The sequence below is a fragment of the Triturus cristatus genome, chromosome 5_1 (assembly GCF_964204655.1).
Source record: "Triturus cristatus chromosome 5_1, aTriCri1.1, whole genome shotgun sequence".
Lineage (NCBI taxonomy): Eukaryota > Metazoa > Chordata > Amphibia > Caudata > Salamandridae > Triturus > Triturus cristatus.
The window spans coordinates 925,049,902-925,073,571 of NC_140587.1; the positions used below are offsets into that span (position 1 = coordinate 925,049,902).

The following is a 23,670-nucleotide window of genomic DNA, read 5'->3' on the forward strand; positions in this document are numbered from 1 at the left end:
ATGCATTTTCTTCTGTATCTTGTTTAAATCTATATTTCCTTTGAGCAGAAGCTGATAGAATGAGTAGATGAATTAATTTAATATAGACGATGAACTGTTATTTATTGCTAAACCACATGGAAAATACATTAATGGTTCTAAGTTTTAACACTAAGATTGAAAATCTCATTTGTATTGATTTTTTTGTGATATTTGTTTCTTCATGTCGATAATATATAAATATACCTTCTGGGTAAACAGCTGAAAATAAGCTTTCAAACTATCTGGGGTTCACTGACATTAGCAATTCTTCATATGCTTGTCCCCCAGCCCAGCACGAGCGGCGGCCTGTTAGCTCAGTTGGTTAGAGCGTGGTGCTAATAACGCCAAGGTCACAGGTTCGATCCCTGTACAGGCCAAGTTTCTGTGTTAAATAAAAGATGCTTTTTCTTCTGTCTCTTTGTTATCTGTATATCTCTTTGGAGCAAGAGCTGCTAGAATCATTAGTTGAATCAATTTGATATAGATGTGGAATTATATATTAATGTTAAAGTGCCTTGAACATCCATTAATGGTTCAAAGTTCTAACACTAAGTAACTAAATCTCTCATTTATTACAAGCATTTTCTTCTGTCTGATATTTATCTCTATATTTCCTTTGAGCAGAAGCTGATAGAATGAGTAGATGAATTAATTTAATATAGATGATGAACTGTTTTTTATTGCTAAACCACATTGAAAATACATTAATGGTTCTAAGTTTTAACACTAAGAATGAAAATCTCATTTGTATTGATTTTTTTGTGATATTTGTTTCTTCATGTCGATAATATATAAATATACCTTATGGGTAAACAGCTGAAAATAATCTTTCAAACTATCTGGGGTTCACTGACACTAGCAATTCTTCATATGCTTGTCCCCCAGCCCAGCACGAACAGCGGCCTGTTAGCTCAGTTGGTTAGAGCGTGGTGCTAATAACGCCAAGGTCACAGGTTCGATCCCTGTACAGGCCAAGTTTCTGTGTTAAATAAAAGATGCTTTTTCTTGTGTCTCTTTGTTATCTGTATATCTCTTTGGAGCAAGAGCTGCTACAATCATTAGTTGAATCAATTTGATATAGATGTGGAATTATATATTAATGTTAAAGTGCCTTGAACATCCATTAATGGTTCTAAGTTCTAACACTAAGTAACTAAATCTCTCATTTATTACAAGCATTTTCTTCTGTCTGATGTTTATCTCTATATTTCCTTTGGGCAGAAGCTGATAGAATGATTAGATGAATCAATTTAATATAGTTGATGAATTATTGTTTATTGCTAAACCACATAGAAAATACATTAATGGATCTAAGTTTTAACACTAAGAATAAAAATCTCATTTGTATTGATTTTTTGGTGATATTTGTTTCTTCATGTCAATAATATATAAATATACCTTATGGGTAAACAGCTGAAAATAACCTTTCAAACTATCTGGGGTTCACTGACATTAGCACTTCTTCATATGCTTGTCCCCCAGCCCAGCACAAATAGTGGCCTGTTAGCTCAGTTGGTTAGAGCGTGGTGCTAATAACGCCAAGGTCACAGGTTCGATCCCTGTACAGGCCACGTTTCTGTGTTAAATAAAAGATGCTTTTTCTTGTGTCTCTTTGTTAACTGTATAACTCTTTGGAGCAAGAGCTGCTAGAATCATTACATTAATCAATTTGATGTAGATGTGGAATTATATATTAATGTTAAAGTGCCTTGAATATTCATTAATGGTTCAAAGTTCTAACACTAAGTAATTAATCTCCCATTTATTACAAGTAATTTAGGAAAGTCTAGTTTTGATTTTTTGATAATGCTTAAAGACACCATGAATGTAAACAGCTGAATATAAGATTTCCATCTATCTCGGGTTAACAATCAGTAGCACTTCATCATCTGTTATTTCTTCAGTAGTATGCTATAAATATAGTAAGCCTATTATCTGATTCTGTTAGAACATGAAGTTAAAAATACCAAGAACATACTTTCTACCACTCTCCAAGCAAACACTTAACGCTGCTTTAATGTTGAAATAGATGCATTTTTTTCTGTATCTTGTTTAAATCTATATTTCCTTTGAGCAGAAGCTGATAGAATGAATAGATGAATTAATTTAATATAGATGATGAACTGTTATTTATTGCTAAACCACATAGAAAATACATTAATGGTTCTAAGTTTTAACACTAAGAATGAAAATCTCATTTGTATTGATTTTTTTGTGATATTTGTTTCTTCATGTCGATCATATATAAATATACCTTATGGGTAAACAGCTGAAAATAAGCTTTCAAACTATCTGGGGTTCACTGACATTAGCACTTCTTCATATGCTTGTCCCCCAGCCCAGCACACACAGAGGTCTGTTAGCTCAGTTGGTTAGAGCGTGGTGCTAATAACGCCAAGGTCACAGGTTTGATCCCTGTACAGGCCACGTTTCTGTGTTAAATAAAAGATGCTTTTTCTTGTGTCTCTTTGTTAACTGTATATCTCTTTGGAGCAAGAGCTGCTAGAATCATTAGTTGAATCAATTTGATATAGATGTGGAATAATATATTAATGTTAAAGTGCCTTGAACATCCATTAATGGTTGTAAGTTCTAACACTAAGTAACTAAATCTCTCATTTATTACAAGCATTTTCTTCTGTCTGATTTTTATCTCTATATTTCCTTTGGGCAGAAGCTGATAGAATGATTAGATGAATCAATTTAATATAGTTGATGAATTATTGTTTATTGCTAAAACACATGGAAAATACTTTAATGGCTCTAAGTTTTAACACTAAGTATGAAAATCTCTTTATATTGAGTTTTTATTTCATATTGGTTTTTTCATGTTGATAATATATAAATATATCTTAAAGGTAAACTGCTGAAAATAAGCATTCCAACTATCTGGGGTTCACTGTCATTAGCACTTCTTCATATGCTTGTCCCCCATCATTGTGCACACAGTGGCCTGTTAGCTCAGATGGTTAGAGCGTGGTGCTAATAACGCCAAGGTCACAGGTTCAATCCCTGTACAGGCCAGGTGTCTGAGTTAAGAGAAAGCTTTTTCTTATCTCTCATTGTTAGCTGTATACCTCTTTGGAGCAAGAGCTGCTAGAAAGATTAGATTAATACATTTGATATAGATGTGGAATTATATATTAATGTTAAAGTGCCTTGAATATTCATTAATGTTTCAAAGTTCTAACACTAAGTAATTAATCTCCCATTTATTACAAGTAATTTAGGAAAGTCTAGTTTTGATTTTTTGATAATGCTTAAAGACACCATGAATGTAAACAGCTGAATATAAGATTTCCATCTATCTCGGGTTAACAATCAGTAGCACTTCATCATCTGTTATTTCTTCAGTAGTATGCTATAAATATAGTAAGCCTATTATCTGATTCTGTTAGAACATGAAGTTAAAAATGCCAAGAACATACTTTCTACCACTCTCCAAGCAAACACTTAACACTGCTTTAATGTTGAAATAGATGCATTTTCTTCTGTATCTTCTTTAAATCTATATTTCCTTTGAGCAGAAGCTGATAAAATGAGTAGATGAATTAATTTAATATAGATGATGAACTAATATTTATTGCTAAACCACATGGAAAATACATTAATGGTTCTAAGTTTTAACCCTAAGAATGAAAATCTCATTTGTATTGATTTTTTTGTGATATTTGTTTCTTCATGTCGATAATATATAAATATACCTTATGGGTAAACAGCTGAAAATAAGCTTTCAAACTATCTGGGGTTCACTGACATTACCACTTCTTCATATGCTTGTCCCCCAGCACAGCACGGACAGCGGCCTGTTAGCTCAGTTGGTTAGAGCGTGGTGCTAATAACGCCAAGGTCACAGGTTCGATCCCTGTACAGGCCAAGTTTCTGTGTTAAATAAAAGATGCTTTTTCTTGTGTCTCTTTGTTAACTGTATATCTCTTTGGAGCAAGAGCTGCTAGAATCATTACATTAATCAATTTGATGTAGATGTGGAATTATATATTAATGTTAAAGTGCCTTGAACATCCATTATTGGTTGTAAGTTCTAACACTAAGTAACTAAATCTCTCATTTATTACAAGCATTTTCTTCTGGCTGATGTTTATCTCTATATTTCCTTTGGGCAGAAGCTGATAGAATGATTAGATGAATCAATTTAATATAGTTGATGAATTATTGTTTATTGCTAAAACACATGGAAAATACTTTAATGGCTCTAAGTTTTAACACTAAGTATGAAAATCTCGTTTATATTGAGTTTTTATTTCATATTGGTTTTTTCATGTTGATAATATATAAATATATCTTAAAGGTAAACTGCTGAAAATAAGCATTCCAACTATCTGGGGTTCACTGTCATTAGCACTTCTTCATATGCTTGTCCCCCATAACTGTGCACACAGTGGCCTGTTAGCTCAGATGGTTAGAGCATGGTGCTAATAACGCCAAGGTCACAGGTTCGATCCCTGTACAGGCCAGGTGTCTGAGTTAAAAGGAAGCTTTTTATTATCTCTCATTGTTAACTGTATACCTCTTTGGAGCAAGAGCTGCTAGAAAGATTCGATTAATAAATTTTATATAGATGTGGAATTACATATTAATGTTAAAGTGCCTTGAATATTCATTAATGGTTCAAAGTTCTAACACTAAGTAATTAATCTCCCATTTATTACAAGTAATTTAGGAAAGTCTAGTTTAGATTTTTTGATAATGCTTAAAGACACCATGAATGTAAACAGCTGAATATAAGATTTCCATCTATCTCGGGTTAACAATCAGTAGCACTTCATCATCTGTTATTTCTTCAGTAGTATGCTATAAATATAGTAAGCCTCTTATCTGATTCTGTTAGAACATGAAGTTAAAAATGCCAAGAACATACTTTCTACCACTCTCCAAGCAAACACTTAACGCTGCTTTAATGTTGAAATAGATGCATTTTCTTCTGTATCTTGTTTAAATCTATATTTCCTTTGAGCAGAAGCTGATAGAATGAGTAGATGAATTAATTTAATATAGATGATGAACTGTTATTTATTGCTAAACCACATGGAAAATACATTAATGGTTCTAAGTTTTAACACTAAGATTGAAAATCTCATTTGTATTGATTTTTTTGTGATATTTGTTTCTTCATGTCGATAATATATAAATATACCTTATGGGTAAACAGCTGAAAATAAGCTTTCAAACTATCTGGGGTTCACTGACATTAGCAATTCTTCATATGCTTGTCCCCCAGCCCAGCACGATCGGCGGCCTGTTAGCTCAGTTGGTTAGAGCGTGGTGCTAATAACGCCAAGGTCACAGGTTCGATCCCTGTACAGGCCAAGTTTCTGTGTTAAATAAAAGATGCTTTTTCTTCTGTCTCTTTGTTATCTGTATATCTCTTTGGAGCAAGAGCTGCTAGAATCATTAGTTGAATCAATTTGATATAGATGTGGAATTATATATTAATGTTAAAGTGCCTTGAACATCCATTAATGGTTGTAAGTTCTAACACTAAGTAACTAAATCTCTCATTTATTACAAGCATTTTCTTCTGTCTGATGTTTATCTCTATATTTCCTTTGGGCAGAAGCTGATAGAATGATTAGATGAATCAATTTAATATAGTTGATGAATTATTGTTTATTGCTAAACCACATAGAAAATACATTAATGGTTCTAAGTTTTAACACTAAGAATAAAAATCTCATTTGTATTGATTTTTTGGTGATATTTGTTTCTTCATGTCAATAATATATAAATATATCTTATGGGTAAACAGCTGAAAATAACCTTTCAAACTATCTGGGGTTCACTGACATTAGCACTTCTTCATATGCTTGTCCCCCAGCCCAGCACAAACAGTGGCCTGTTAGCTCAGTTGGTTAGAGCGTGGTGCTAATAACGCCAAGGTCACAGGTTCGATCCCTGTACAGGCCACGTTTCTGTGTTAAATAAAAGATGCGTTTTCTTGTGTCTCTTTGTTAACTGTATATCTCTTTGGAGCAAGAGCTGCTAGAATCATTACATTAATCAATTTGATGTAGATGTGGAATTATATATTAATGTTAAAGTGCCTTGAATATTCATTAATGGTTCAAAGTTCTAACACTAAGTAATTAATCTCCCATTTATTACAAGTAATTTAGGAAAGTCTAGTTTTGATTTTTTGATAATGCTTAAAGACACCATGAATGTAAACAGCTGAATATAAGATTTCCATCTATCTCGGGTTAACAATCAGTAGCACTTCATCATCTGTTATTTCTTCAGTAGTATGCTATAAATATAGTAAGCCTCTTATCTAATTCTGTTAGAACATGAAGTTAAAAATGCCAAGAACATACTTTCTACCACTCTCCAAGCAAACACTTAACGCTGCTTTAATGTTGAAATAGATGCATTTTCTTCTGTATCTTGTTTAAATCTATATTTCCTTTGAGCAGAAGCTGATAGAATGAGTAGATGAATTAATTTAATATAGATGATGAACTGTTATTTATTGCTAAACCACATGGAAAATACATTAATGGTTCTAAGTTTTAACACTAAGATTGAAAATCTCATTTGTATTGATTTTTTTGTGATATTTGTTTCTTCATGTCGATAATATATAAATATACCTTATGGGTAAACAGCTGAAAATAAGCTTTCAAACTATCTGGGGTTCACTGACATTAGCAATTCTTCATATGCTTGTCCCCCAGCCCAGCACGAGCGGCGGCCTGTTAGCTCAGTTGGTTAGAGCGTGGTGCTAATAACGCCAAGGTCACAGGTTCGATCCCTGTACAGGCCAAGTTTCTGTGTTAAATAAAAGATGCTTTTTCTTCTGTCTCTTTGTTATCTGTATATCTCTTTGGAGCAAGAGCTGCTAGAATCATTAGTTGAATCAATTTGATATAGATGTGGAATTATATATTAATGTTAAAGTGCCTTGAACATCCATTAATGGTTCAAAGTTCTAACACTAAGTAACTAAATCTCTCATTTATTACAAGCATTTTCTTCTGTCTGATATTTATCTCTATATTTCCTTTGAGCAGAAGCTGATAGAATGAGTAGATGAATTAATTTAATATAGATGATGAACTGTTTTTTATTGCTAAACCACATAGAAAATACATTAATGGTTCTAAGTTTTAACACTAAGAATGAAAATCTCATTTGTATTGATTTTTTTGTGATATTTGTTTCTTCATGTCGATAATATATAAATATACCTTATGGGTAAACAGCTGAAAATAAGCTTTCAAACTATCTGGGGTTCACTGACATTAGCAATTCTTCATATGCCTGTCCCCCAGCCCAGCACAAACAGCGGCCTGTTAGCTCAGTTGGTTAGAGCGTGGTGCTAATAACGCCAAGGTCACAGATTCGATCCCTGTACAGGCCAAGTTTCTGTGTTAAATAAAAGATGCTTTTTCTTCTGTCTCTTTGTTATCTGTATATCTCTTTGGAGCAAGAGCTGCTAGAATCATTAGTTGAATCAATTTGATATAGAAGTGGAATTATATATTAATGTTAAAGTGCCTTGAACATCCATTAATGGTTGTAAGTTCTAACACTAAGTAACTAAATCTCTCATTTATTACAAGCATTTTCTTCTGTCTGATGTTTATCTCTATATTTCCTTTGGGCAGAAGCTGATAGAATGATTAGATGAATCAATTTAATATAGTTGATGAATTATTGTTTATTGCTAAACCACATAGAAAATACATTAATGGTTCTAAGTTTTAACACTAAGAATAAAAATCTCATTTGTATTGATTTTTTGGTGATATTTGTTTCTTCATGTCAATAATATATAAATATACCTTATGGGTAAACAGCTGAAAATAAGCTTTCAAAATATCTGGGGTTCACTGACATTAGCACTTCTTCATATGCTTGTCCCCCAGCCCAGCACAAACAGTGGCCTGTTAGCTCAGTTGGTTAGAGCGTGGTGCTAATAACGCCAAGGTCACAGGTTCGATCCCTGTACAGGCCACCTTTCTGTGTTAAATAAAAGATGCTTTTTCTTGTGTCTCTTTGTTAACTGTATATCTCTTTGGAGCAAGAGCTGCTAGAATCATTACATTAATCAATTTGATGTCGATGTGGAATTATATATTAACGTTAAAGTGCCTTGAACATCCATTAATGGTTGTAAGTTCTAACACTAAGTAACTAAATCTCTCATTTATTACAAGCATTTTCTTCTGTCTGATTTTTATCTCTATATTTCCTTTGGGCAGAAGCTGATAGAATGATTAGATGAATCAATTTAATATAGTTGATGAATTATTGTTTATTGCTAAAACACATGGAAAATACTTTCATGGCTCTAAGTTTTAACACTAAGTATGACAATCTCGTTTATATTGAGTTTTTATTTCATATTGGTTTTTTCATGTTGATAATATATAAATATATCTTAAAGGTAAACTGCTGAAAATAAGCATTCCAACTATCTGGGGTTCACTGTCATTAGCACTTCTTCATATGCTTGTCCCCCATCACTGTGCACACAGTTGCCTGTTAGCTCAAATGGTTAGAGCGTGGTGCTGATAACGCCAAGGTCACAGGTTCAATCCCTGTACAGGCCAGGTGTCTGAGTTAAGAGAAAGCTTTTTCTTATCTCTCATTGTTAGCTGTATACGTCTTTGGAGCAAGAGCTGCTAGAAAGATTAGATTAATACATTTGATATAGATGTGGAATTATATATTAATGTTAAAGTGCCTTGAATATTCATTAATGGTTCAAAGTTCTAACACTAAGTAATTAATCTCCCATTTATTACAAGTAATTTAGGAAAGTCTAGTTTTGATTTTTTGATAATGCTTAAAGACACCATGAATGTAAACAGCTGAATATAAGATTTCCATCTATCTCGGGTTAACAATCAGTAGCACTTCATCATCTGTTATTTCTTCAGTAGTATGCTATAAATATAGTAAGCCTATTATCTGATTATGTTAGAACATGAAGTTAAAAATGCCAAGAACATACTTTCTACCACTCTCCAAGCAAACACTTAACACTTCTTTAATGTTGAAATAGATGCATTTTCTTCTGTATCTTCTTTAAATCTATATTTCCTTTGAGCAGAAGCTGATAGAATGAGTAGATGAATTAATTTAATATAGATGATGAACTAATATTTATTGCTAAACCACATGGAAAATACATTAATGGTTCTAAGGTTTAACACTAAGAATGAAAATCTCATTTGTATTGATTTTTTTGTGATATTTGTTTCTTCATGTCGATAATATATAAATATACCTTATGGGTAAACAGCTGAAAATAAGCTTTCAAACTATCTGGGGTTCACTGACATTACCACTTCTTCATATGCTTGTCCCCCAGCCCAGCACGGACAGCGGCCTGTTAGCTCAGTTGGTTAGAGCGTGGTGCTAATAACGCCAAGGTCACAGGTTCGATCCCTGTACATGCCAAGTTTCTGTGTTAAATAAAAGATGCTTTTTCTTGTGTCTCTTTGTTAACTGTATATCTCTTTGGAGCAAGAGCTGCTAGAATCATTACATTAATCAATTTGATGTAGATGTGGAATTATGTATTAATGTTAAAGTGCCTTGAACATCCATTAATGGTTGTAAGTTCTAACACTAAGTAACTAAATCTCTCATTTATTACAAGCATTTTCTTCTGGCTGATGTTTATCTCTATATTTCCTTTGGGCAGAAGCTGATAGAATGATTAGATGAATCAATTTAATATAGTTGATGAATTATTGTTTATTGCTAAAACACATGGAAAATACTTTAATGGCTCTAAGTTTTAACACTAAGTATGAAAATCTCGTTTATATTGAGTTTTTATTTCATATTGGTTTTTTCATGTTGATAATATATAAATATATCTTAAAGGTAAACTGCTGAAAATAAGCATTCCAACTATCTGGGGTTCACTGTCATTAGCACTTCTTCATATGCTTGTCCCCCATCACTGTGCACACAGTGGCCTGTTAGCTCAGATGGTTAGAGCGTGGTGCTATTAACGCCAAAGTCACAGGTTCGATCCCTGTACAGGCCAGGTGTCTGAGTTAAAAGAAAGCTTTTTATTATCTCGCATTGTTAACTGTATACCTCTTTGGAGCAAGAGCTGCTAGAAAGATTCGATTAATAAATTTTATATAGATGTGGAATTACATATTAATGTTAAAGTGCCTTGAATATTCATTAATGGTTCAAAGTTCTAACACTAATTAATTAATCTCCCATTTATTTCAAGTAATTTAGGAAAGTCTAGTTTTGATTTTTTGATAATGCTTAAAGACACCATGAATGTAAACAGCTGAATATAAGATTTCCATCTATCTCGGGTTAACAATCAGTAGCACTTCATCATCTGTTATTTCTTCAGTAGTATGCTCTAAATATAGTAAGCCTATTATCTGATTCTGTTAGAACATGAAGTTAAAAATGCCAAGAACATACTTTCTACCACTCTCCAAGCAAACACTTAACACTGCTTTAATGTTGAAATAGATGCATTTTCTTCTGTATCTTGTTTAAATCTATATTTCCTTTGAGCAGAAGCTGATAGAATGAGTAGATGAATTAATTTAATATAGATGATGAACTGTTATTTATTGCTAAACCACATGGAAAATACATTAATGGTTCTAAGTTTTAACACTAAGAATGAAAATCTCGTTTGTATTGATTTTTATGTGATATTTGTTTCTTCATGTCGATAATATATAAATATACCTTATGGGTAAACAGCTGAAAATAAGCTTTCAAACTATCTGGGGTGCACTGACATTAGCACTTCTTCATATGCTTGTCCCCCAGCCCGGCACAAACAGTGGCCTGTTAGCTCAGTTGGTTAGAGCGTGGTGCTAATAACGCCAAGGTCACAGGTTCGATCCCTGTACAGGCCAAGTTTCTGTGTTAAATAAAAGATGCTTTTTCTTGTGTCTCTTTGTTAACTGTATATCTCTTTGGAGCAAGAGTTGCTAGAATCATTAGATTAATCAATTTGATATAGATGTGGAATTATATATTAATGTTAAAGTGCCTTGAACATCCATTAATGGTTGTAAGTTCTAACACTAATTAACTAAATCTCTCATTTATTACAAGCATTTTCTTCTGTCTGATGTTTATCTCTATATTTCCTTTGGGCAGAAGCTGATAGAATGATAAGCTGAATCAATTTAATATAGTTGATGAATTATTGTTGATTGCTAAAACACATGGAAAATACTTTAATGGCTCTCAGTTTTAGCACTAAGTATGAAAATCTCTTTTATATTGAGCTTTTATTTCATATTGGTTTTTTCATGTTGATAATATATAAATATATCTTAAAGGTAAACTGCTGAAAATAAGCATTCCCACTATCTGGGGTTCACTGTCATTAGCACTTCTTCATATGCTTGTCCCCCATCACTGTGCACTCAGTGGCCTGTTAGCTCAGATGGTTAGAGCGTGGTGCTAATAACGCCAAGGTCACAGGTTCGATCCCTGTACAGGCCAGGTGTCTGAGTTAAGAGAAAGCTTTTTCTTATCTCTCATTGTTAGCTGTATACCTCTTTGGAGCAAGAGCTGCTAGAAAGATTAGATTAATAAATTTGATATAGATGTGGAATTATATATTAATGTTAAAGTGCCTTGAATATTCATTAATGGTTCAAAGTTCTAACACTAAGTAATTAATCTCCCATTTATTACAAGTAATTTAGGAAAGTCTAGTTTTGATTTTTTGATAATGCTTAAAGACACCATGAATGTAAACAGCTGAATATCAGATTTCCATCTATCTCGGGTTAACAATCAGTAGCACGTCATCATCTGTTATTTCTTCAGTAGTATGCTATAAAAATATAGTAAGCCTATTATCTGATTCTGTTAGAACATGAAGTTAAAAATGCCAAGAACATACTTTCTACCACTCTCCAAGCAAACACTTAATGCTGCTTTAATTTTGAAAATAGATGCATTTTCTTCTGTATCTTGTTTAAATCTATATTTCCTTTGAGCAGAAGCTGATAGAATGAGTAGATGAATTAATTTAATATAGATGATGAACTGTTATTTATTGCTAAACCACATGGAAAATACATTAATGGTTCTAAGTTTTAACACTAAGAATGAAAATCTCATTTGCATTGATTTTTTTGTGATATTTGTTTCTTCATGTCGATAATATATAAATATACCTTATGGGTAAACAGCTGAAAATAAGCTTTCAAACTATCTGGGGTTCACTGACATTAGCACTTCTTCATATGCTTGTCCCCCAGCCCAGCTGGATCGGCGGCCTGTTAGCTCAGTTGGTTAGACCGTGGTGCAATAACGCCAAGATCACAGGTTCCATCCCTGTACAGGCCAAGCTTCTGTTTTAAATAAAAGATGCTTTTTCTTGTGTCTCTTTGTTATCTGTATATCTCTTTGGAGCAAGAGCTGCTAGAATCATTAGTTGAATCAATTTGATATAGATGTGGAATTATATATTAATGTTAAAGTGCCTTGAACATCCATTAATGGTTGTAAGTTCTAACACTAAATAACTAAATCTCTCATTTATTACAAGCATTTTCTTCTGTCTGATGTTTATCTCTATATTTCCTTTGGGCAGAAGCTGATAGAATGATTAAATGAATCAATTTAATATAGTTGATGAATTATTGTTTATTGCTAAAACACATGGAAAATACTTTAATGGCTCTAAGTTTTAACACTACGTATGAAAATCTCTTTTGTATTGAGTTTTTATTTCATATTGGTTTTTTCATGTTGATAATATATAAATATATCTTAAAGGTAAACTGCTGAAAAAAAGCATTCCAACTATCTGGGGTTCACTGTCATTAGCACTTCTTCCTATGCTTGTCCTCCATCAGTGTGCACCCAGTGGCCTGTTAGATCAGATGGTTAGAGCATGGTTATAATAACGCCAACTTCACAGGTTCGATCCTTGTACAGGCCAGATGTCTGTGTCTGTGTTAAAAAACAGCTTTTTCTTATCTCTCATTGTTAGCTGTATACCTCTTTGGAGCAAGAGCTGCTAGAAAGATTAGATTATTAAATTTGATATAGATGTGGAATTATATATTAATGTCAAAGTGCCTTCAATATTCATTAATTGTTTAAAGTTCTAACACTAAGTAATTAATCTCCCATTTATTACAAGTAATTTAGGAAAGTTTAGTTTTGATTTTTTGATAATGCTTTAAGACACCATGAATGTAAACAGCTGAATATAAGATTTCCATCTATCTCGGGTTAACAATCAGTAGCACTTCATCATCTCTAATTTCTTCAGTAGTATGCTATCAATACAGTAAGCCTATTATCTGATTCTGTTAGAACATGAAGTTAAAAATGCCAAGAACATACTTTCTACCACTCTCCAAGCAAACACTTGATGCTGCTTTAATGTTGAAAATAGATGCATTTTCTTCTGTATCTTGTTTAAATCTATATTTCCTTTGAGCAGAAGCTGATAGAATGAGTAGATGAATTAATTTAATATAGATGATGAACTGTTATTTATTGCTAAACCACATGGAAAATACATTAATGGTTCTAAGTTTTAACAATAAGAATGAAAATCTCATTCGTATTGATTTTTTTGTGATATTTGTTTCTTCATGTCGATAATATATAAATATACCTTATGGGTAAACCGCTGAAAATAAGCCTTCAAACTATCTGGGGTTCACTGACATTAGCACTTCTTCCTATGCTTGTCCCTCATCAATGCGCACCCAGTGGCCTGTTAGCTCAGATGGTTAGAGCGTGGTGCTAATAAAGCCAAGGTCACAGGTTCGATCCCTGTACAGGCCAGGTGTCTGTGTTAAGAAAAAAGCTTTTTCTTATCTCTCATTGTTAGCTGTATACCTCTTTGGAGCAAGAGCTGCTAGAAAGATTAGATTAATAAATTTGATATAGATGTGGAATTATATATTAATGTTAAAGTGCCTTGAATATTCATTAATTGTTCAAAGTTCTAACACTAAGTAATTAATCTCCCATTTATTACAAGTAATTTAGGAAAGTCTAGTTTTGATTTTTTGATAATGCTTAAAGACACCATGAATGTAAACAGCTGAATATAAGATTTCCATCTATCTCTGGTTAACAATCAGTAGCACTTCATCATCTGTTATTTCTTCAGTAGTATGCTATAAATATAGTAAGCTTATTATCTGATTCTGTTAGAACATGAAGTTAAAAATGCCAAGAATATACTTTCTACCACTCTCCAAGCAAACACTTGATGCTGCTTTAATGTTGAAAATAGATGCATTTTCTTCTGTATCTTGTTTAAATCTATATTTCATTTGAGCAGAAGCTGATAGAATGAGTAGATGAATTAATTTAATATAGATGATGAACTGTTATTTATTGCTAAACCACATGGAAAATACATTAATGGTTCTAAGTTTTAACACTAAGAATGAAAATCTCATTTGTATTGATTTTTTTGTGATATTTGTTTCTTCATGTCGATAATATATAAATATACCTTATGGGTAAACCGCTGAAAATAAGCCTTCAAAGTATCTGGGGTTCACTGACATTGGCACTTCTTCATATGCTTGTCCCTCAGCCCAGCACGGACAGCGGCCTGTTAGCTCAGTTGGTTAGAGCGTGGTGCTAATAACACAAAGGTCACAGGTTCGATCCCTGTACAGGCCAAGTTTCTGTGTTAAATAAAAGATGATTTTTCTTGTGTCTCTTTGTTAACTGTATATCTCTTTGGAGCAAGAGCTGCTAGAATCATTAGATGAATCAATTTGATATAGCTGTGGAATTATATATTAATGTTAAAGTTCCTTGAACATCCATTAATGGTTGTAAATTCTAACACTAAGTAACTAAATCTCTCATTTATTACAAGCATTTTCTTCTGTCTGATGTTTATCTCTATATTTCCTTTGGGCAGAAGCTGATACAATGATTAGATGAATCAATTTAATATAGTTGATGAATTATTGCTTATTGCTAAAACACATGGAAAATACTTTAATGGCTCTAAGTTTTAACACTAAGTATGAAAATCTCTTTTGTATTGAGTTTTATTTCATATTGTTTTTTTTCATGTTGATAATATATAAATATATTTTAAAGGTAAACTGCTGAAAATAAGCATTCCAACTATCTGGGGTTCACTGTCATTAGCACTTCTTCATATGCTTGTCCCCCATCACTGTGCACACAGTGGCCTGTTAGCTCAGTTGGTTAGAGCGTGGTGCTAATAACACCAAGGTACAGGTTCAATCCCTGTACAGGCCGGGTGTCTGTGTTAAGGAAAAAGCTTTTTCTTATCTCTCATTGTTAGCTGTATACCTCTTTGGAGCAAGAGCTGCCAGAAAGATTAGATGAATACATTTGATATAGTATGTGTAATTATATCTTAATGTTACAGTGCCTTTAATATTCATTAACGGTTATAAGTTCTAACACTAAGTAATTAATCTCCCATGTATTACAAGTAATTTAGGAAAGTCTAGTTTTGATTTTTTGATAATGCTTAAAGACACCATGAATGTAAACAGCTGAATATAAGATTTCCATCTATCTCGGGTTAACAATCAGTAGCACTTCATCATCTGTTATTTCTTCAGTAGTATGCTATAAATATAGTAAGCCTATTATCTGATTCTGTTAGAACATGAAGTTAAAAATGCCAAGCACATACTTTCTACCACTCTCCAAGCAAACACTTGATGCTGCTTTAATGTTGAAAATAGATGCATTTTCTTCTGTATCTTGTTTAAATCTATATTTCCTTTGATCAGAAGCTGATAGAATGAGTAGATGAATTAATTTAATATAGATGATGAACTGTTATTTATTGCTAAACCACATGGAAAATACATTAATGGTTCTAAGTTTTAACAATAAGAATGAAAATCTCATTTGTATTGATTTTTTTGTGATATTTGTTTCTTCATGTCGATAATATATAAATATACCTTATGGGTGAACCGCTGAAAATAAGCCTTCAAACTATCTGGGGTTCACTGACATTAGCACTTCTTCCTATGCTTGTCCATCATCAATGCGCACCCAGTGGCCTGTTAGCTCAGATGGTTAGAGCGTGGTGCTAATAAAGCCAAGGTCACAGGTTCGATCCCTGTACAGGCCAGGTGTCTGTGTTAAGAAAAAAGCTTTTTCTTATCTCTCATTGTTAGCTGTATACCTCTTTGGAGCAAGAGCTGCTAGAAAGATTAGATTAATAAATTTGATATAGATGTGGAATTATATATTAATGTTAAAGTGCCTTGAATATTCATTAATTGTTCAAAGTTCTAACACTAAGTAATTAATCTCCCATTTATTACAAGTAATTTAGGAAAGTCTAGTTTTGATTTTTTGATAATGCTTAAAGACACCATGAATGTAAACAGCTGAATATAAGATTTCCATCTATCTCGGGTTAACAATCAGTAGCACTTCATCATCTGTTATTTCTTCAGTAGTATGCTATAAATATAGTAAGCTTATTATCTGATTCTGTTAGAACATGAAGTTAAAAATGCCAAGAATATACTTTCTACCACTCTCCAAGCAAACACTTGATGCTGCTTTAATGTTGAAAATAGATGCATTTTCTTCTGTATCTTGTTTAAATCTATATTTCCTTTGAGCAGAAGCTGATAGAATGAGTAGATGAATTAATTTAATATAGATGATGAACTGTTATTTATTGCTAAACCACATGGAAAATACATTAATGGTTCTAAGTTTTAACACTAAGAATGAAAATCTCATTTGTATTGATTTTTTTGTGATATTTGTTTCTTCATGTCGATAATATATAAATATACCTTATGGGTAAACCGCTGAAAATAAGCCTTCAAACTATCTGGGGTTCACTGACATTAGCACTTCTTCATATGCTTGTCCCTCAGCCCAGCACGGACGGCGGCCTGTTAGCTCAGTTGGTTAGAGCGTGGTGCTAATAACGCCAAGGTCACAGGTTCGATCCCTGTACATGCCAAGTTTCTGTGTTAAATAAAAGATGCTTTTTCTTGTGTCTCTTTGTTAACTGTATAGCTCTTTGGAGCAAGAGCTGCTAGAATCATTACATTAATCAATTTGATATAGCTGTGGAATTATATATTAATGGTAAAGTGCCTTGAACATCCATTAATGGTTGTAAATTCTAACACTAAGTAACTAAATCTCTCATTTATTACAAGCATTTTCTTCTGGCTGATGTTTATCTCTATATTTCCTTTGGGCAGAAGCTGATAGAATGATTAGATGAATCAATTTAATATAGTTGATGAATTATTGTTTATTGCTAAAACACATGGAAAATACTTTAATGGCTCTAAGTTTTAACACTAAGTATGAAAATCTCGTTTATATTGAGTTTTTATTTCATATTGGTTTTTTCATGTTGATAATATATAAATATATCTTAAAGGTAAACTGCTGAAAATAAGCATTCCAACTATCTGGGGTTCACTGTCATTCGCACTTCTTCATATGCTTGTCCCCCATCACTGTGCACACAGTGGCCTGTTAGCTCAGATGGTTAGAGCGTGGTGCTAATAACGCCAAAGTCACAGGTTCGATCCCTGTACAAGCCAGGTGTCTGAGTTAAAAGAAAGATTTTTATTATCTCTCATTGTTAACTGTATACCTCTTTGGAGCAAGAGCTGCTAGAAAGATTCGATTAATAAATTTTATATAGATGTGGAATTACATATTAATGTTAAAGTGCCTTGAATATTCATTAATGGTTCAAAGTTCTAACACTAATTAATTAATCTCCCATTTATTACAAGTAATTTAGGAAAGTCTAGTTTTGATTTTTTGATAATGCTTAAAGACACCATGAATGTAAACAGCTGAATATAAGATTTCCATCTATCTCGGGTTAACAATCAGTAGCACTTCATCATCTGTTATTTCTTCAGTAGTATGCTCTAAATATAGTAAGCCTATTATCTGATTCTGTTAGAACATGAAGTTAAAAATGCCAAGAACATACTTTCTACCACTCTCCAAGCAAACACTTAACACTGCTTTAATGTTGAAATAGATGCATTTTCTTCTGTATCTTGTTTAAATCTATATTTCCTTTGAGCAGAAGCTGATAGAATGAGTAGATGAATTAATTTAATATAGATGATGAACTGTTATTTATTGCTAAACCACATGGAAAATACATTAATGGTTCTAAGTTTTAACACTAAGAATGAAAATCTCGTTTGTATTGATTTTTTTGTGATATTTGTTTCTTCATGTCGATAATATATAAATATACCTTATGGGTAAACAGCTGAAAATAAGCTTTCAAACTATCTTGGGTGCACTGACATTAGCACTTCTTCATATGCTTGTCCCCCAGCCCGGCACAAACAGTGGCCTGTTAGCTCAGTTGGTTAGAGCGTGGTGCTAATAACGCCAAGGTCACAGGTTCGATCCCTGTACAGGCCAAGTTTCTGTGTTAAATAAAAGATGCTTTTTCTTGTGTCTCTTTGTTAACTGTATATCTCTTTGGAGCAAGAGTTGCTAGAATCATTAGATTAATCAATTTGATATAGATGTGGAATTATATATTAATGTTAAAGTGCCTTGAACATCCATTAATGGTTGTAAGTTCTAACACTAATTAACTAAATCTCTCATTTATTACAAGCATTTTCTTCTGTCTGATGTTTATCTCTATATTTCCTTTGGGCAGAAGCTGATAGAATGATAAGCTGAATCAATTTAATATAGTTGATGAATTATTGTTGATTGCTAAAACACATGGAAAATACTTTAATGGCTCTCAGTTTTAGCACTAAGTATGAAAATCTCTTTTATATTGAGCTTTTATTTCATATTGGTTTTTTCATGTTGATAATATATAAATATATCTTAAAGGTAAACTGCTGAAAATAAGCATTCCAACTATCTGGGGTTCACTGTCATTAGCACTTCTTCATATGCTTGTCCCCCCTCACTGTGCACTCAGTGGCCTGTTAGCTCAGATGGTTAGAGCGTGGTGCTAATAACGCCAAGGTCACAGGTTCGATCCCTGTACAGGCCAGGTGTCTGAGTTAAGAGAAAGCCTTTTCTTATCTCTCATTGTTAGCTGTATACCTCTTTGGAGCAAGAGCTGCTAGAAAGATTAGATTAATAAATTTGATATAGATGTGGAATTATATATTAATGTTAAAGTGCCTTGAATATTCATTAATGGTTCAAAGTTCTAACACTAAGTAATTAATCTCCCATTTATTACAAGTAATTTAGGAAAGTCTAGTTTTGATTTTTTGATAATGCTTAAAGACACCATGAATGTAAACAGCTGAATATCAGATTTCCATCTATCTCGGGTTAACAATCAGTAGCACGTCATCATCTGTTATTTCTTCAGTAGTATGCTATAAATATAGTAAGCCTATTATCTGATTCTGTTAGAACATGAAGTTAAAAATGCCAAGAACATACTTTCTACCACTCTCCAAGCAAACACTTAATTCTGCTTTAATTTTGAAAATAGATGCATTTTCTTCTGTATCTTGTTTAAATCTATATTTCCTTTGAGCAGAAGCTGATAGAATGAGTAGATGAATTAATTTAATATAGATGATGAACTGTTATTTATTGCTAAACCACATGGAAAATACATTAATGGTTCTAAGTTTTAACGCTAAGAATGAAAATCTCATTTGCATTGATTTTTTTTGTGATATTTGTTTCTTCATGTCGATAATATATAAATATACCTTATGGGTAAACAGCTGAAAATAAGCTTTCAAACTATCTGGGGTTCACTGACATTAGCACTTCTTCATATGCTTGTCCCCCAGCCCAGCTGGATCGGCGGCCTGTTAGCTCAGTTGGTTAGACCGTGGTGCAATAACGCCAAGATCACAGGTTCCATCCCTGTACAGGCCAAGCTTCTATTTTAAATAAAAGATGCTTTTTCTTGTGTCTCTTTGTTATCTGTATATCTCTTTGGAGCAAGAGCTGCTAGAATCATTAGTTGAATCAATTTGATATAGATGTGGAATTATATATTAATGTTAAAGTGCCTTGAACATCCATTAATGGTTGTAAGTTCTAACACTAAATAACTAAATCTCTCATTTATTACAAGCATTTTCTTCTGTCTGATGTTTATCTCTATATTTCCTTTGGGCAGAAGCTGATAGAATGATTAAATGAATCAATTTAATATAGTTGATGAATTATTGTTTATTGCTAAAACACATGGAAAATACTTTAATGGCTCTAAGTTTTAACACTACGTATGAAAATCTCTTTTGTATTGAGTTTTTATTTCATATTGGTTTTTTCATGTTGATAATATATAAATATATCTTAAAGGTAAACTGCTGAAAAAAAGCATTCCAACTATCTGGGGTTCACTGTCATTAGCACTTCTTCCTATGCTTGTCCTCCATCAGTGTGCACCCAGTGGCCTGTTAGATCAGATGGTTAGAGCATGGTGATAATAACGCCAACTTCACAGGTTCGATCCTTGTACAGGCCAGATGTCTGTGTCTGTGTTAAAAAACAGCTTTTTCTTATCTCTCATTGTTAGCTGTATACCTCTTTGGAGCAAGAGCTGCTAGAAAGATTAGATTATTAAATTTGATATAGATGTGGAATTATATATTAATGTCAAAGTGCCTTCAATATTCATTAATTGTTTAAAGTTCTAACACTAAGTAATTAATCTCCCATTTATTACAAGTAATTTAGGAAAGTTTAGTTTTGATTTTTTGATAATGCTTTAAGACACCATGAATGTAAACAGCTGAATATAAGATTTCCATCTATCTCGGGTTAACAATCAGTAGCACTTCATCATCTCTAATTTCTTCAGTAGTATGCTATCAATACAGTAAGCCTATTATCTGATTCTGTTAGAACATGAAGTTAAAAATGCCAAGAACATACTTTCTACCACTCTCCAAGCAAACACTTGATGCTGCTTTAATGTTGAAAATAGATGCATTTTCTTCTGTATCTTGTTTAAATCTATATTTCCTTTGAGCAGAAGCTGATAGAATGAGTAGATGAATTAATTTAATATAGATGATGAACTGTTATTTATTGCTAAACCACATGGAAAATACATTAATGGTTCTAAGTTTTAACAATAAGAATGAAAATCTCATTTGTATTGATTTTTTTGTGATATTTGTTTCTTCATGTCGATAATATATAAATATACCTTATGGGTAAACCGCTGAAAATAAGCCTTCAAACTATCTGGGGTTCACTGACATTAGCACTTCTTCCTATGCTTGTCCCTCATCAATGCGCACCCAGTGGCCTGTTAGCTCAGATGGTTAGAGCGTGGTGCTAATAAAGCCAAGGTCACAGGTTCGATCCCTGTACAGGCCAGGTGTCTGTGTTAAGAAAAAAGCTTTTTCTTATCTCTCATTGTTAGCTGTATACCTCTTTGGAGCAAGAGCTGCTAGAAAGATTAGATTAATACATTTGATATAGATGTGGAATTATATATTAATGTTAAAGTGCCTTGAATATTCATTAATTGTTCAAAGTTCTAACACTAAGTAATTAATCTCCCATTTATTACAAGTAAATTAGGAAAGTCTAGTTTTGATTTTTTGATAATGCTTAAAGACACCATGAATGTAAACAGCTGAATATAAGATTTCCATCTATCTCTGGTTAACAATCAGTAGCACTTCATCATCTGTTATTTCTTCAGTAGTATGCTATAAATATAGTAAGCTTATTATCTGATTCTGTTAGAACATGAAGTTAAAAATGCCAAGAATATACTTTCTACCACTCTCCAAGCAAACACTTGATGCTGCTTTAATGTTGAAAATAGATGCATTTTCTTCTGTATCTTGTTTAAATCTATATTTCATTTGAGCAGAAGCTGATAGAATGAGTAGATGAATTAATTTAATATAGATGATGAACTGTTATTTATTGCTAAACCACATGGAAAATACATTAATGGTTCTAAGTTTTAACACTAAGAATGAAAATCTCATTTGTATTGATTTTTTTGTGATATTTGTTTCTTCATGTCGATAATATATAAATATACCTTATGGGTAAACCGCTGAAAATAAGCCTTCAAACTTTCTGGGGTTCACTGACATTAGCACTTCTTCATATGCTTGTCCCTCAGCCCAGCACGGACAGCGGCCTGTTAGCTCAGTTGGTTAGAGCGTGGTGCTAATAACACAAAGGTCACAGGTTCGATCCCTGTACAGGCCATGTTTCTGTGTTAAATAAAAGATGATTTTTCTTGTGTCTCTTTGTTAACTGTATATCTCTTTGGAGCAAGAGCTGCTAGAATCATTAGATGAATCAATTTGATATAGCTGTGGAATTATATATTAATGTTAAAGTTCCTTGAACATCCATTAATGGTTGTAAATTCTAACACTAAGTAACTAAATCTCTCATTTATTACAAGCATTTTCTTCTGTCTGATGTTTATCTCTATATTTCCTTTGGGCAGAAGCTGATACAATGATTAGATGAATCAATTTAATATAGTTGATGAATTATTGTTTATTGCTAAAACACATGGAAAATACTTTAATGGCTCTAAGTTTTAACACTAAGTATGAAAATCTCTTTTGTATTGAGTTTTATTTCATATTGTTTTTTTTCATGTTGATAATATATAAATATATTTTAAAGGTAAACTGCTGAAAATAAGCATTCCAACTATCTGGGGTTCACTGTCATTAGCACTTCTTCATATGCTTGTCCCCCATCACTGTGCACACAGTGGCCAGTTAGCTCAGTTGGTTAGAGCGTGGTGCTAAAAACACCAAGGTACAGGTTCAATCCCTGTACAGGCCGGGTGTCTGTGTTAAGGAAAAAGCTTTTTCTTATCTCTCATTGTTAGCTGTATACCTCTTTGGAGCAAGAGCTGCCAGAAAGATTAGATGAATACATTTGATATAGTATGTGTAATTATATCTTAATGTTACAGTGCCTTTAATATTCATTAACGGTTATAAGTTCTAACACTAAGTAATTAATCTCCCATGTATTACAAGTAATTTAGGAAAGTCTAGTTTTGATTTTTTGATAATGCTTAAAGACACCATGAATGTAAACAGCTGAATATAAGATTTCCATCTATCTCGGGTTAACAATCAGTAGCACTTCATCATCTGTTATTTCTTCAGTAGTATGCTATAAATATAGTAAGCCTATTATCTGATTCTGTTAGAACATGAAGTTAAAAATGCCAAGCACATACTTTCTACCACTCTCCAAGCAAACACTTGATGCTGCTTTAATGTTGAAAATAGATGCATTTTCTTCTGTATCTTGTTTAAATCTATATTTCCTTTGATCAGAAGCTGATAGAATGAGTAGATGAATTAATTTAATATAGATGATGAACTGTTATTTATTGCTAAACCACATGGAAAATACATTAATGGTTCTAAGTTTTAACAATAAGAATGAAAATCTCATTTGTATTGATTTTTTTGTGATATTTGTTTCTTCATGTCGATAATATATAAATATACCTTATGGGTGAACCGCTGAAAATAAGCCTTCAAACTATCTGGGGTTCACTGACATTAGCACTTCTTCCTATGCTTGTCCATCATCAATGCGCACCCAGTGGCCTGTTAGCTCAGATGGTTAGAGCGTGGTGCTAATAAAGCCAAGGTCACAGGTTCGATCCCTGTACAGGCCAGGTGTCTGTGTTAAGAAAAAAGCTTTTTC

The 23,670-nt window shown here is 32.7% G+C and overlaps 13 non-coding genes across 13 annotated transcripts; all 13 read left to right on the forward strand.

Annotated features, from left to right (window-relative positions):
• The first annotated feature begins 324 nt into the window (after positions 1-324).
• TRNAI-AAU (transfer RNA isoleucine (anticodon AAU)) lies at positions 325-398 on the forward strand. Its single transcript has one exon. It is a non-coding gene; the product is annotated as a tRNA-Ile (tRNA).
• A 523-nt stretch (positions 399-921) lies between these two features.
• On the forward strand, positions 922-995 carry TRNAI-AAU (transfer RNA isoleucine (anticodon AAU)). The gene has a single exon. It is a non-coding gene; the product is annotated as a tRNA-Ile (tRNA).
• Positions 996-1,518: 523 nt separating this feature from the next.
• On the forward strand, positions 1,519-1,592 carry TRNAI-AAU (transfer RNA isoleucine (anticodon AAU)). Its single transcript has one exon. It is a non-coding gene; the product is annotated as a tRNA-Ile (tRNA).
• A 2,232-nt stretch (positions 1,593-3,824) lies between these two features.
• Positions 3,825-3,898, forward strand: TRNAI-AAU (transfer RNA isoleucine (anticodon AAU)). The gene has a single exon. It is a non-coding gene; the product is annotated as a tRNA-Ile (tRNA).
• Positions 3,899-5,275: 1,377 nt separating this feature from the next.
• Positions 5,276-5,349, forward strand: TRNAI-AAU (transfer RNA isoleucine (anticodon AAU)). The gene has a single exon. It is a non-coding gene; the product is annotated as a tRNA-Ile (tRNA).
• A 523-nt stretch (positions 5,350-5,872) lies between these two features.
• On the forward strand, positions 5,873-5,946 carry TRNAI-AAU (transfer RNA isoleucine (anticodon AAU)). Its single transcript has one exon. It is a non-coding gene; the product is annotated as a tRNA-Ile (tRNA).
• Positions 5,947-6,728: 782 nt separating this feature from the next.
• On the forward strand, positions 6,729-6,802 carry TRNAI-AAU (transfer RNA isoleucine (anticodon AAU)). The gene has a single exon. It is a non-coding gene; the product is annotated as a tRNA-Ile (tRNA).
• A 1,120-nt stretch (positions 6,803-7,922) lies between these two features.
• On the forward strand, positions 7,923-7,996 carry TRNAI-AAU (transfer RNA isoleucine (anticodon AAU)). The gene has a single exon. It is a non-coding gene; the product is annotated as a tRNA-Ile (tRNA).
• Positions 7,997-8,520: 524 nt separating this feature from the next.
• TRNAI-GAU (transfer RNA isoleucine (anticodon GAU)) lies at positions 8,521-8,594 on the forward strand. Its single transcript has one exon. It is a non-coding gene; the product is annotated as a tRNA-Ile (tRNA).
• Positions 8,595-9,971: 1,377 nt separating this feature from the next.
• Positions 9,972-10,045, forward strand: TRNAN-AUU (transfer RNA asparagine (anticodon AUU)). The gene has a single exon. It is a non-coding gene; the product is annotated as a tRNA-Asn (tRNA).
• Positions 10,046-10,824: 779 nt separating this feature from the next.
• Positions 10,825-10,898, forward strand: TRNAI-AAU (transfer RNA isoleucine (anticodon AAU)). Its single transcript has one exon. It is a non-coding gene; the product is annotated as a tRNA-Ile (tRNA).
• Positions 10,899-18,349: 7,451 nt separating this feature from the next.
• Positions 18,350-18,423, forward strand: TRNAI-AAU (transfer RNA isoleucine (anticodon AAU)). Its single transcript has one exon. It is a non-coding gene; the product is annotated as a tRNA-Ile (tRNA).
• Positions 18,424-22,712: 4,289 nt separating this feature from the next.
• On the forward strand, positions 22,713-22,785 carry TRNAF-AAA (transfer RNA phenylalanine (anticodon AAA)). The gene has a single exon. It is a non-coding gene; the product is annotated as a tRNA-Phe (tRNA).
• The last annotated feature ends 885 nt before the right edge of the window (positions 22,786-23,670 follow it).